This window comes from Protopterus annectens, chromosome 9.part0 (genome assembly GCF_019279795.1).
Source record: "Protopterus annectens isolate FY-2018-M chromosome 9.part0, PAN1.0, whole genome shotgun sequence".
In the NCBI taxonomy this organism is placed as follows: Eukaryota; Metazoa; Chordata; order Ceratodontiformes; family Protopteridae; genus Protopterus; species Protopterus annectens.
In genome coordinates this window covers 1,488,126,987-1,488,139,486 of record NC_056743.1, presented here as the reverse complement: position 1 = coordinate 1,488,139,486, position 12,500 = coordinate 1,488,126,987, and the positions used below count along the sequence as shown (strand labels likewise).

The 12,500-nt window shown below is 39.2% G+C and overlaps 1 protein-coding gene across 9 annotated transcripts in view; it reads left to right on the top strand.

Annotated features, from left to right (window-relative positions):
- FOXP2 (forkhead box P2) overlaps positions 1–12,500 on the top strand; it is a 756,067-nt gene that overhangs the window by 348,899 nt on the left and 394,668 nt on the right. The window contains exon 2 of one of the 9 annotated variants that reach the window (XM_044084434.1): positions 4,629–4,692. The exons of the other annotated variants lie outside the window; for them this stretch is intronic. The gene's annotated coding sequence lies outside the window, so the exon portion shown is untranslated. The remainder of the gene's footprint in view (positions 1–4,628; positions 4,693–12,500) is intronic. 9 annotated transcript variants of the gene reach the window in all.

Here is a 12,500-nt window from a genome sequence, read left to right as displayed (position 1 = left end):
AGGTTGAAATCACAGACATGGCACATAACTGCTGTGTTAAAGTATTAGGAAAAGGCATTTAAAATAACTACCATCACTTTCAGGGACAGTGAAGCAGCAAGCCTGCAGAAGAGATTGCAGAGAATACCAAGTCGATGGACGTGGTGTTGGATAGAATGCGTGCAGGTGAGCAGCTCAGCGCTGAGTAATGGAACTGACATAGTTCGTTAACAAGTAGATTGTGTAACAAGAGTGTCATCTGACACCATGTTGTAGCGCAATTGCAAAAATAATATGGTTTACCATGAAATGTGTGAAACCCACCTTACTGTCGATGATACAGTTGCAGGTAAAGGTGAAATAAGTTTAAGATTGCTAATGAAAATCCCGTCGCCTCCGAAATGTCGACATGTAGCTTGTGTTCGCGGTTTTGAGCATTGCTGTTTACAATTGGATCACACTGCAGTGGAGATTGGGAAAAGTAAAATTTTTCTCACTGTAGTGTGGTCTTGGAGTTATTATATATAATTAGCAGAGGTGTTAGGGGTACAGCCCCCTACATGGGGGTGTAGGGGGGCTTGCCCTCCTGCAAAAAGAGTATAAATGTGTTTGACTTGTGAACAGTGTTTTTACTGGATGCTGAGAGGTAAAAGTAATGCAGAATGTCAATTCCTGCCTCTTGAATGTTTTGACAGGCAAAGCAGTCGGTGTGACATTTTCCGAAGTTGAGGTTTGGTAATGTGAACGTTCGTCAGTAGGTTTTTTGTGTTTTTGATAGTAAACCAAGTTATACGCCAGTGAACTGTCTAAACAGCAGAGTTAACGAAAACATCAGCAGTGGCAGCAGTCTTTGTATAACTTAGCCCCCCAGACTCATACAGACAAATACTGACAAAAAGGAAAATGTCATGCATAAGCTGCTGCCACGGCCAATGGCACGGTGCTGCTCTGTAGTTGCCTTGACAAGTAGTGTGTGTTCAGTAGGGCTGGTAACATAGCCGCACAGTGATATCAGCCATTACGTACAAAACTCTGATGACTTATGACACATGACTCCATCACCGCTAACACTGTGAATCAAGGTGCCAGACCAAGCATCCCATATACTGATATATTGTTCAATTCCTTGAGATATACAGTTCTCCAGCAAAGAATACACACACACACACACACACACACACACACACACACACACACACACACACACACACACACACACACACACACACACACACCACACCCCCACACCTACAAACACTATTAGTTGAATGTGCTTGTTTGATGTTTTCTACATGCCTTTATCCCACAATGTATAAGCAGGGATTTCCTTGTTTCCCGTGACTGTTATATTACATCAGCCCCTGAAAGGTCCTCACTATATGGAGTACAGTGTAGGAAACACACATTTAGAAATTATGTAAACTGATACCTTTTCATAGGATCATTGGATCATAGGAGGTTAGTAGGCTAATGGCCCTGAGACCCTTACAAGCCTAGCCAAGAGTTTATCCTCCAAAAAAGAAACCTCAGTCAGCACCTGTCACCCCCTGTCATTGAGGGACACAGATGGAACTCCTGGGACAAATTTGTGGTTTCCCATCCACTCATTAAGGTTGCGCTTGAAGAGGGTCAGTGAGGTACTCTGTTTGACGTGTATGGTAAGTCTATTCCATAGACGGGGCAGCCTCTTGGAGATAAATCTGTCTCTCCAGCAGGTTTTTTTGATGTCACTTATTAGATTTAAGCCTTTAGAGCAGGAAATGCATGAACAATTAGACTTACTGATACGGAGCATCTCTAGTAGGGCAGGGCATCAAATTGCCTTGTAGGCCGGACACAGATCACCACTGAGCAAGCTGTACGATACTGAGTAGAATGATAATGATTTGGGCCTGTCCAGACAGGACAGGTATTGGAAGCCATGGATTCTTTTTGTGAGATATTTCTGTGGCCTTTCTAGTTGTTAAAGGTGTTTGGAAAGGTACATACCAAATGGGGCATTATACTCAATTATAGGCCTAATGAGGTAATACCCTCCTTTTTTCTGGATGCAATACCTTTACTTATGAGATGAACCAAGTAAAAGGCTTTTCTGACCACTGCCACCACATGTTGTCAACCTGAAAACCCAGATCTCTCACAACAGGTTGTGTGCTTAGGGGGTTGTGGTAATCAGTAGGGGCCATGTTTTGCCGGACGGTATGATAATACATTTTTTTCATTTAACTTAAGACCATGACTTTTTGACACCAGTCATTTGTTGCTGTGAGACCCTGTTGCAGTATGTTAACATCATTTGGGGAGTCAATGACTGCACCCAAGTTACAGTCGTCTGCAAACTTGGTCAGCCACAGGCCTTTTGTCTTCGCCTGGACCTCTGAGAAGTAGATGCCAAACAATAGGGGTCCCAGGACAGATCCTTGGGGAACACCACTAGAGACAGGTCTGCTGTCAGATGTTCTGGCACCTATTTTGACCTTATGGGCTCTATCAGTTGGCCATCCACCTGATGAGATAGGGATTTATGCCAAGTTATATTACCTTTTCAATGATGCCTGAGTGGGGGATTGTGTCAAAGGCCTTGGACAAGTCATGGTAAGCTGTGTGTACTGACTATCCCTCATCCAGGGCTTTGGTGACAGTCTCAAAGAAGTCAGCCAGGTTCAACAGGCAAGATCTGCCCTTGACAAATCCAAACTGGGTGGGGTCAAGTGCTTGGAGATTGCCTATGCCCTTGTTTATGAGACCCATAATAATACGCTCCACCATGGCTTTAAAGATCAGACTTATCAAGCTAATGGGGGCAATAGTTTCCAGGGTCAGTAGTGGCACCACCTTTGTGTAAAGGGATGTAATGGGAGTTCTCCACTCTGCTGGAATGAAGCCTCTACATGGGCTGTGGTTGCATAGGGGGCTCAGTGGCAAAGCTAGTTCTTGCTGTAAATGGTGCAGAATCCAGCCTGGGATACTCCTATTGTCCCCACCACTCAAAGAATTAATGCAAAGCAGGTTGCAGTGCTGTGAACATTTTCCCTTCAACATCCTATTACCTCAGCATTCAAATGACAAGTGCAAAGCAGGGTTCCTAGGCTGCATTGCTGTTCACCCTTTCCCTTCAACATCTCATTAGATCAGTATTAATAAACTAATGCAAAGCAGGGCTCCTAGACTGCATTGCTGTTCACCCTTTCCCTTCAACATCTCATTAGATCAGTATTAATAGGCTAGTGCAAAGCAGGGTTCACAGGCTGCGCTGACTTTTCTTTCTTCATCTGTTTGTCTCAGCTGGACCAGTGCTAACGTTGCTGTTACAGTGCAGGTTGTAAAAAGTGCCATACTCTGGTGCCCTAATTCTATGGTATACTGGTCACTCTTTCACAGCACATAGTGTGTTAAGGGCATGTCCACCATACTGAGCTTACTTATTTATTTAATTGTTTGTTTATTTATTTACCTGTTTATCTTCCTTTTTTCACATGAGACTTACAGGGGTATTTAGATAGAAACAACTCTGATCCAAAACAATACCAAAACAGCAAAATCTTCAGAAGTCAGGAATCGTATACTCTTGAAAGGTGGTTACACCGAGGCGCTGGAGAATAAAGAGTTTGCTTTTGGATTTGACTTTGGTTCCTGTTTTTCGATTCCTGACTTCTGAAGATTTTGCTGTTTTGCTATTGTTTTGGATCAGAGTTGTTTCTATCTGAAGGTGTGTGGAGTGGAGTTTGTGTAATTACAGGGGTATTTATAATGACCAGGAGAAATTCCCCTACTCTTTTCAATAAATGCTGTGGATTCTTTTAATTTCATCTATGCTACCAACAGGTTAGGCAGATGGGACCTGGGTTTAATGTGTTGTCTGAAGGAGAAGTGGTCAGCTCACTGTACATTTTGCTCTGTGACTTTCTGGCCATGTACTGCAAGATGCAGGATCACTTTTATGCATTTTGTGGCTGTCAGAGCTGTGGCTGAGATGCCATTTGCCTTATCTAATATGCAGCTAGTAAGGTTTTGGTGAATCAGGCCATATGTCAGTAAAAAAGGTATTATCATGTTAAAACTACATTCAGAAGGAGCAGTACAATACAGTGTGTTAATCAGATGGATGTTAAGGGACTGTTTATTACAACTAAGGTTTTAATGTGCCATGAGAATTATTGTTGATGACAAGTTATAGGACCTTAGCACAGATCATTATTTCTTGATTAAAACATACTGGTTAATATTCTTTGATTGAAAGATATCAGTGCGTGTGGGAGGAAATGGTGATTTTCTTTAATTTGAACATAATTTCTGAACATACAAATGTCATGATTTCCGAACATACAACTGTCATAATTCCTGAACTTCCTTCCTGTATCTCTTACCCTATTTCATCTAACCTTGAACAATTTAATACTGACTGCATTTTACTGTGGGTATATATATATATATATTTTTTTTTTTTTTTTGTAAAATATGCACATTATCACTACAAAAATGCAGTGCTTTGATCATGAACAAAACCTTAAATGTAATAAAAATTAATTATATGTATTTGAAATGGAAGAAATGGAAGAAATATATACTGCTACGTACGTTTAATAGATTCATAGTGCAGACACATATATGAACTAGAGTTGTCCATCTCGGTTCCTTTTTCTTTTTAGTGGTTGGAGGCCTGATTTGTCTTAGAAGAGATCCACTGATCAGTGGTTTTTGCTTCATATTAGGGTAAGTTCCTTTCCAGACTTTTTGTGAAAATTTCAACCAGGTAAGAATTAGGAATCTTTATATGAGTTATGCTCTTTAAAGAAGACAATTGCAGAAAGGACTGCTGAAGACTACTATATTTTTTTTTCTGCAAGTCTTTAAGTAACCAGCACTTTTCACTGTTTGGAATGTATTTGCTTTTTTTTTCTATAAAAACTATATGTTTTATAATGAGCAATAGTTTCAAGGTGAGACCCTGAGTTATTTTTTTTACAACATTTATAGTTATGTATGTGTTTAGCAAAGTTGTGTATATTTCAATATCTGCCTTAAAGCAACAGTTGTTGTTATGTATCTAAAAAATGTATCTGGGATCTGAGATAGAATTTTTATCTTTTGTTTTCCTCTTTCACGTAAGAGATCCGTGGAGTTATTCTGAGCTGGTAGTAATATGTACATATGGATTTCATTATTCATTCTTGATATGCATACCTTGAGGCATTTAGAAAGGCACTTTACACTCCATAAAGCTTTTAGGTCACCCATGAAAAGAGGTCAAAGCTGGGTAGTAAGATAAATAATGATAATTATTGTTAAACAGATTATATTGCATTTCACACTGTTGAAGTAGAGAAACCAAACAGTTACTTTTAATGTTCACCATTCACATGGCTGCACTAACCTTTAGGCTATATGGGTTGTGTCTTGCCCCAAAGCACAACAACCATACAGCTTCCAAAAACTGTGGCTGCCTCCCTCAGTTATACTCGGATTGCTGATCGGTCAGCCCTGTGGAGGGAGAATCAGCGGTCAAAGTGGAAAGTATTCAGTACTTTCTTGTTGCCTCCTGAAGAAACAGCTCAGACGCTTCACGAAGAACGGCAGGTGACCTTTTGTTCCTTTCTGCCAGATAAGTCCTTTTTAGGAACCCTTCTCTGCAGAAAATGTAATTTAAATATTTAAATAGGACTTGGTTCTTTTAAGAAACCAAGTATTTATATAAAACTGTCTGTTTTCTGTCTGGAACTGATATTTTTGTCTTTGTCTGTAATTGCGGTCTGATTTTTGAACAGTTGTGTTACTTATATAAACTTTGAAAGCTTTATTTAAAAGTTTTATGCATGTCATTATTTATTATTAGTAGGGACATCTATAAGACATGGTGTGGTTGTGTTCACGCTGAGACAACTTACCTGCCATTTGTTTCTGACAGACTTACTTTATTTCTTAGGATTTTATGACAAGATTATTACATGCTGCTGTGTAAGCGTAAGTCTGTTTTTGTGCAAGCTATTTGACAACTTACTATCAGACTGATTCATTTCAGCAATCTTACCTGCATCGGAAGCATCCTTCTTGTTCACTGCATAGAGACTTACCCCGCTCCTGCTACTCCAAGTTCCGCAATTCATAGAAAGAAAAAAAAAAAACAACTGCCAAGAAAACCCTTGCCATTACTAGGGCTCAATCTTTGCATCTGCCAATAGTGGGTGGCTCTGCAGTGGCCAACATTTTTATCTCAGATCACTCAGTTAATTTTTCATCTTCCTCTGGTATAGTTCTTTCAGCCACCATGACACAGGGGTCAGCCACTTCCTCTTTAGCTGCTCCAATGTCCATGATGGAAGTGGAAGACCCACCTTTACAGTGGCCTGGCATTTCACTGGGAGATGCTGCCAGATATACCTGGCAGAAGAGTCCTCTTGATGGGGAAACATTTCCTTCTCCAGGTCGGTCAATAAAAACACCCGCAAAGAAAAAAATAAAAGTTTGATCTTTGTTCATTTGATGATACAGTGTCAATAAGAAAAGATTATTGCTAGACACAACCAACACTGGTACACATTAAACAACACATGTGCATCAGTTTAATCATAATTTTTCTGCAGATGACATGCCAGACAGGAGGCATAAACAGAGACAGGGCATCTTGTCTTACTTAGGTCCATTGGTAAATACTACGGTATCAGAGTACAGAGTATTACAGCTCTAGCCAATAGTCAGACTCAAAACCTGTACCTTATTAACATGAGGTAAAGAGCTTGACTATTATGCCAACCTTGCCCCAAAATTGGGATAAGGAAGCTGTGTGCACATTTAAGCAGATTCTTTTTGGGGGAAATGGAGACAACAAGCATTACATACACACACACACACACACACACACACACACACACACACACACACACACACACACACACACACACACACACACACACACACACACGCACGCACACACACACACACACACACACACACACACACACACACACACACACACACACACACACAAACTCACACACAAACACACACACGCACACGTCTTCCATGATGGGTATTGAAATTCTTACCTATCTAGTTACACAATCAAGAGAACACTGTAGTAATTTATTTTAGTTAGTTAGTTAGTTAGTTAGTTAGTTAGTTAGTTAGTTAGTTAGTTAGTTAGTTAGTTAAGTTTGCTATCCGGGGAAGTCCACTGGGCCAAGAAGAGCCCATTTTCTGTGGAGGCCCGGGGAGAAAAGCTCCACAATAATTGCAAGTTACATTTCACATGTTACAAAAGGACATAGTTCATACAGCTAATTAAACATTTACAGATAAGCTCCATGATATTTGCAATTGGCTTGTCACAATGTTACAAAAATGAAAAGACATAATTCAATACAGAAATTTCAACATTTACATAAAGTGAATATTTTTATTATAAACTCAATTGTAGGTTTAACATTTCAAAATATATAGCTACTAGCCATTAGTAGGTTAGGAAAATATTATGCATGGAGAGGGTAATAGTATATTTGAGATTGGAGAGTATAGTACAATAGATATTAGAGAGAAAATTAGTTTTTAGTAGGGGAGGGATTGTGTTTGGTGGGATGAAGTAATAGTAGAGGTAGTTGGATGAGTCACTGCAAGGTGGAATGGGGGGGGTTAAGTTGGAGCATGGCAAGGGGCACAGAAGAAGTCTTGTTACTTATTACTCTTACTATTGAATAATTAATTATTATGAATTGTATAATATATATTATTATAGTATATAGATATATATATATATATTATTATTATTATTGTTATATATTATTATTATTATATAATTATATATTATAGTATATATATAATTATATACATAATTCTGCTGATGAGGGAAAATGGTCATTACAAACACCCCTGGAGGAATTTTCTCATTCTAAGTACATAACCAGAATGAATGAGAGATTTTTGTGGGAACAAATAGATGTTCTGCCTGAATTGAGAAGATATTTTGATGTTACTATTGGATATGTCTCATTCTATGCTTTGTCCTCCTGTAGTGCCAACGAGGAAGGAACTGGATATTGCTGCCTGCAAAGAATCTTATTCAAACACTTCTGTTCCTACTGAAGTGGGTAGGCCATACAATGTCTGTCAAACTAATAAACAATTCTGTTTAATCTTTAGGTCTATCCCTGCAACCATGCCAACAGGAAACAGCCACCACAGATTATCCAACCCTTCCCTGCACACTCTGAGGGGAATATTTTGGAAACATTTCATAAGATAATTTTTTTCTTCCACTTCATCATATAAAATTCTTAACTAACTTAAGTGGAAGTTTCTATGTTTTTATGCAGAAGGCCTGAGAAATTTTCCATCCAAAGGAGTGCCCACCTAAATGTCACTATTTCTTACATGTCTGAAATAGCTAAACATGTTTTAAATAGTATGCATGATTGTGAAGATACTGTATACTGGACCTCAGCATCTGCTTCTGTTTTATGGAAGAGTGCCTGGTGGTGTAACCAAGTTTTGTTTGTTTAAGTCTTAAATTTCTAATTCAGTTTTGAATAAGGAGGGTTTTACGGGGACCATCTACTTCCTAGGCCCTCTAAAATGTTTGTGACAAAGGGAATATAATTTAGGTTGTTTCTAAGTTGCCTTGCACTCTCCCCCCTTACAAATATCCCTCTCATCTCAGGAACAGTGATTCCTTATTTCGATAGCCACCCCCACCCTCTGTCCTTTCATTGTGTATAGTTTTTATTAGGAAATACCATTGTGTTATCTCTTGTTTGTTTACTTCAGGATGACAGCACTATGTCTTAACTCTTAGGCAGGAAAGTCCTGAAGATTTTCCGCTCTTAATGCCAATTTTACCTCCAGAGGGCTGACTATCTGCAGTTGTAGTAGAAGGGAGGGAGGAAGGAACTGTTTATACATGTAAATCAGCACAGTTTACCCATTCTTTAAGCTTCCAATTGAAGTTGTTAGTAAGCTGTTGGTAAGTGTTTCCCATTTTGCCCATTTATTCGATGTTATTAGAGGTAATATTCTGTATTTTGGAGATGGAAGATCAAGAGCAAGGGGTGGGACCATTGAAGAGAACTCTTTAGAATATAGCACACCTAACACTAAACAATCTCCTCTCCCCTACCCAACACGGCTTCCTCCCTGGCCACAGCATTATGACTGCGCTTCTTTCCTTTCTTGAAACCATAAACCTCGAACGCGACTCAGGCAAGTTCATATCCACACTATTCCTAGATCTGTCAAAGGCCTTTGACACCATCTCACAAACCCTACTTATATCCCAACTCTCCATCCTACACCTCTCTCCCACCACCATCGCCTGGTTTTCCAGCTACTTGTCCAACCACCAACAAACTGTCCAATGGAAAACTTCAACCTCCCCCTTCCTTCCCACACCTGCAGGTGTCTCACAAGGTTCTGTTCTTGACCCTGTTCTCTTCAATCTATTCATTACTAACTTTCACCAATCCATTCCAGACTCATCTATCATACAATATGCAGATGAATCACTCCTATATAGGCAAATCTACTCAGCCTTCTCCACCTCTGAGCTCCTAGCAAAAGCCCAACTAGCCTTCTCCAAAACAGAAACCTGGATGCAGTCTAACCATCTGGCACTAAATGCAAATAAAACCAAACTAATGTTTTTTCCCCTACCAAAAACTCCATTGACAAATCCACATTCACCATACAGAGCCAAAACAATATCCTCCTTGAAATTGTTCCCAACACCAAGCTTCTTGGCATCATTATTGATGAAGGACTAAACTTTGACACCCACATCCACTCCCCAATCAAGAAAATACACCAAAAGTTAGGTCTCCTCTACAGGCACAACCACTTCCTAAGCCCCTCTAGCCGTCAAACTCTTTTATCCACCTTCCTAGTCCCCACCCTTATGTATGATGCCCCTATTTTCACCAATGTCCATCTTGGCCTTCTGTCCAAACTTGAATCCTGCTACCACAAGATCTCTAAATTTGCAACCAATTCAAAAAACTCATCCGACCACTGCCAATCCCTCCTCACCCTCAAATGGCTTGAACTACCCAATTATCTCAGTTACCTACAACTCACAATTGCCCACAAGCTCATCTTTAAACCTGCCAACTGCCCAGCTGTTGCTACTTCCTTAAAACCTTACATTCCCAACCGATCACTCAGATCCAAAAACCAAAATCTCCTTCAGGTCCACAAACCTGCATGACCTCCTGGCCATCTACTGCTGTCCCACTCCTTAGCTAAACAGTGTAACTCTCTCCCCACACACCTACACAACCTAACTAACCATAGAAATTTCAAATCTCAGCTACTCTCTCATCTTTCTTCCAAATGGGAATACCCTTACCACGCTCCAACTTAAGCCCCTCCCCCTCATTCCACCTTGCACTGACTCATCCAACTATCTCTACTATTACTTCATCCCACCCAAAACAATCCCTCCCCTACTAAAAAATAATTTTCTTTCTAATATCTATTGTACTATACTTTCCAGTCTCAAATATACAATTACCCTCTCCATGCATAATATTTTCCTAACCTACTAATGGCTAGTAGCTATATATTTTGAAATGTTAAACCTACAATTGAGTTTATAACAAAATATTCACTTTATGCAAATGTTGAAATTTCTGTATTGAATTATGTATTTTCATTTTTGTAACATTGTGACAAGCCAATTGCAAATATCATGGAGCTTATCTGTAAATGTTTAATTAGCTGTATGAACTATGTCCTTTTGTAACATGTGAAATGTAACTTGCAATTATTGTGGAGCTTTTCTCCCCGGGCCTCCACTGAAAACAGGCTCTTCTTGGCCCAGTGGACTTGCCTGGTCATCAAACTTAAATAAATAAATAAATGAATGAATAAATGTAGCTGAGTGCATAGTCAATCAAGCTAGATACAGGACTTTCTGTTAAAAAAGGTGAGCACACCTATGTTTAGGTACCAAGTGAGATGCTTGCCATTGAGAAGAAGCTTTACTGTAATTTATTTGTTTAAAAAAAAGATAAATACTCAATTTTAGAAGAACATGATGCTCATCACATTAATGATGGCTGCAGTAGCTTTAGCTATATGAATTATATCCTGTTAAGGACATAACAGCTGGCCAGCTTCCAAAGCTTCAGAGCACCTCCATGCACCCAAACTATTGGGCAGCTCTAGCTGAGCTGACTAAAAGACAAGTTTGGACAAAAAGCCCTTCAGAGCTTTACTGCCACCAAAGAGCATGCTCCTCTGAGGCTTTCGAGGATCCAAAGGTGGCTTGTGCTTTCCTTTGCTAGGCAGATGAGTTCTCTTTGGGGGATAAAGCCTTCCAAAATAATTTAGCTTATTACTGCTACTTTCTTCTTCGGGAAAGTTATTTTAAAGCTAGGAGTTTGTGTTTTAATAGAGTGCCATGAAACTGTACTGTACTTTTAAATGGCAGTCCTCCTTTTTCCTGTCAATTTAAGCATTGTTTAAAGTAACTTAAAACCATTTTTTCTGTGGATAAATTGTGTTTATTTTACTTTGTAGGGCTGCTAAAGTGTTCTAAAGTGCTTTTTGTTTGTTTGTGAAAAAAGTGTTGTTTGAAGAAATTTTATTTTTATCAGTATTTGGTGCTTATTTTCCGCAGGAAAGAGGCACCATTTTCAGCTTGACCTATCAGCCTTTGCCAGCACAGGAGGCTAGCAGCTTGCCTCTGTCAAAGGTGGGGGACTATGCTGTGCCATTAGTTGTAGCTTAGACCACTCATCTTTTACCCAGGATTCCCTGGCTTATCACCTACAGCCACTATGTGGTTGTTTGGTTCCCTTAGTGGGCAAGGGAGATCCACTCTTGTTAGTCTTCGGAGAGGGAACAGGGAAAGCTTGTCTGTTTTGTCAAGATGTTTTGCCTATCGCTGTGAAAGCTGCTGCTGCCATTAATAACGCTGTTGATCTCATTTATCATCTTAAAAAGAAACAGAAAAGTAAACATATCTACTCCTCCTCAAGCAAATTCAGAAAGATTCCAGCAAGAAAGACCCTAGTAAAACACAGAAATGGCATTTGCTTGCCTCCAATATTTGAATCATCACATTAGGTTGTGTAATATCTCTGGTAAAGTATAAAATAATTTAAATCCAACCCCCCCCCCCCCAAAAAAATGAAGAAAGCATTCAAGAAATGGCACTTTTCAAAATAATAGTAATAACTCTGCTACAAAATAATTCTGGAAGGACATTATTAATGATTTGTATAGATAATACCTTAGTTACATATTTATTTGCTGCTTTATTTATTTATTTATTTTGCTATATTTGTGATACCCCAGTTATAGTGACCATTAGAATCACTGCTATGCCTGTTCTTCTCTACTCTGGGGGTGAAAATATGAGCTTGATGTGACCATCATACAAGCAGGTGTCAGCAAACATTTTATCTCTGAAAAAGACCTAGCATTCATCCTATGCTTTCCCTAATAACACTGAAGCACGGGTACAAATAATATTAATGACAGAAACAGACTGTCATCTAATAAAGCAATAAATAGTAATACCAATACAAAAT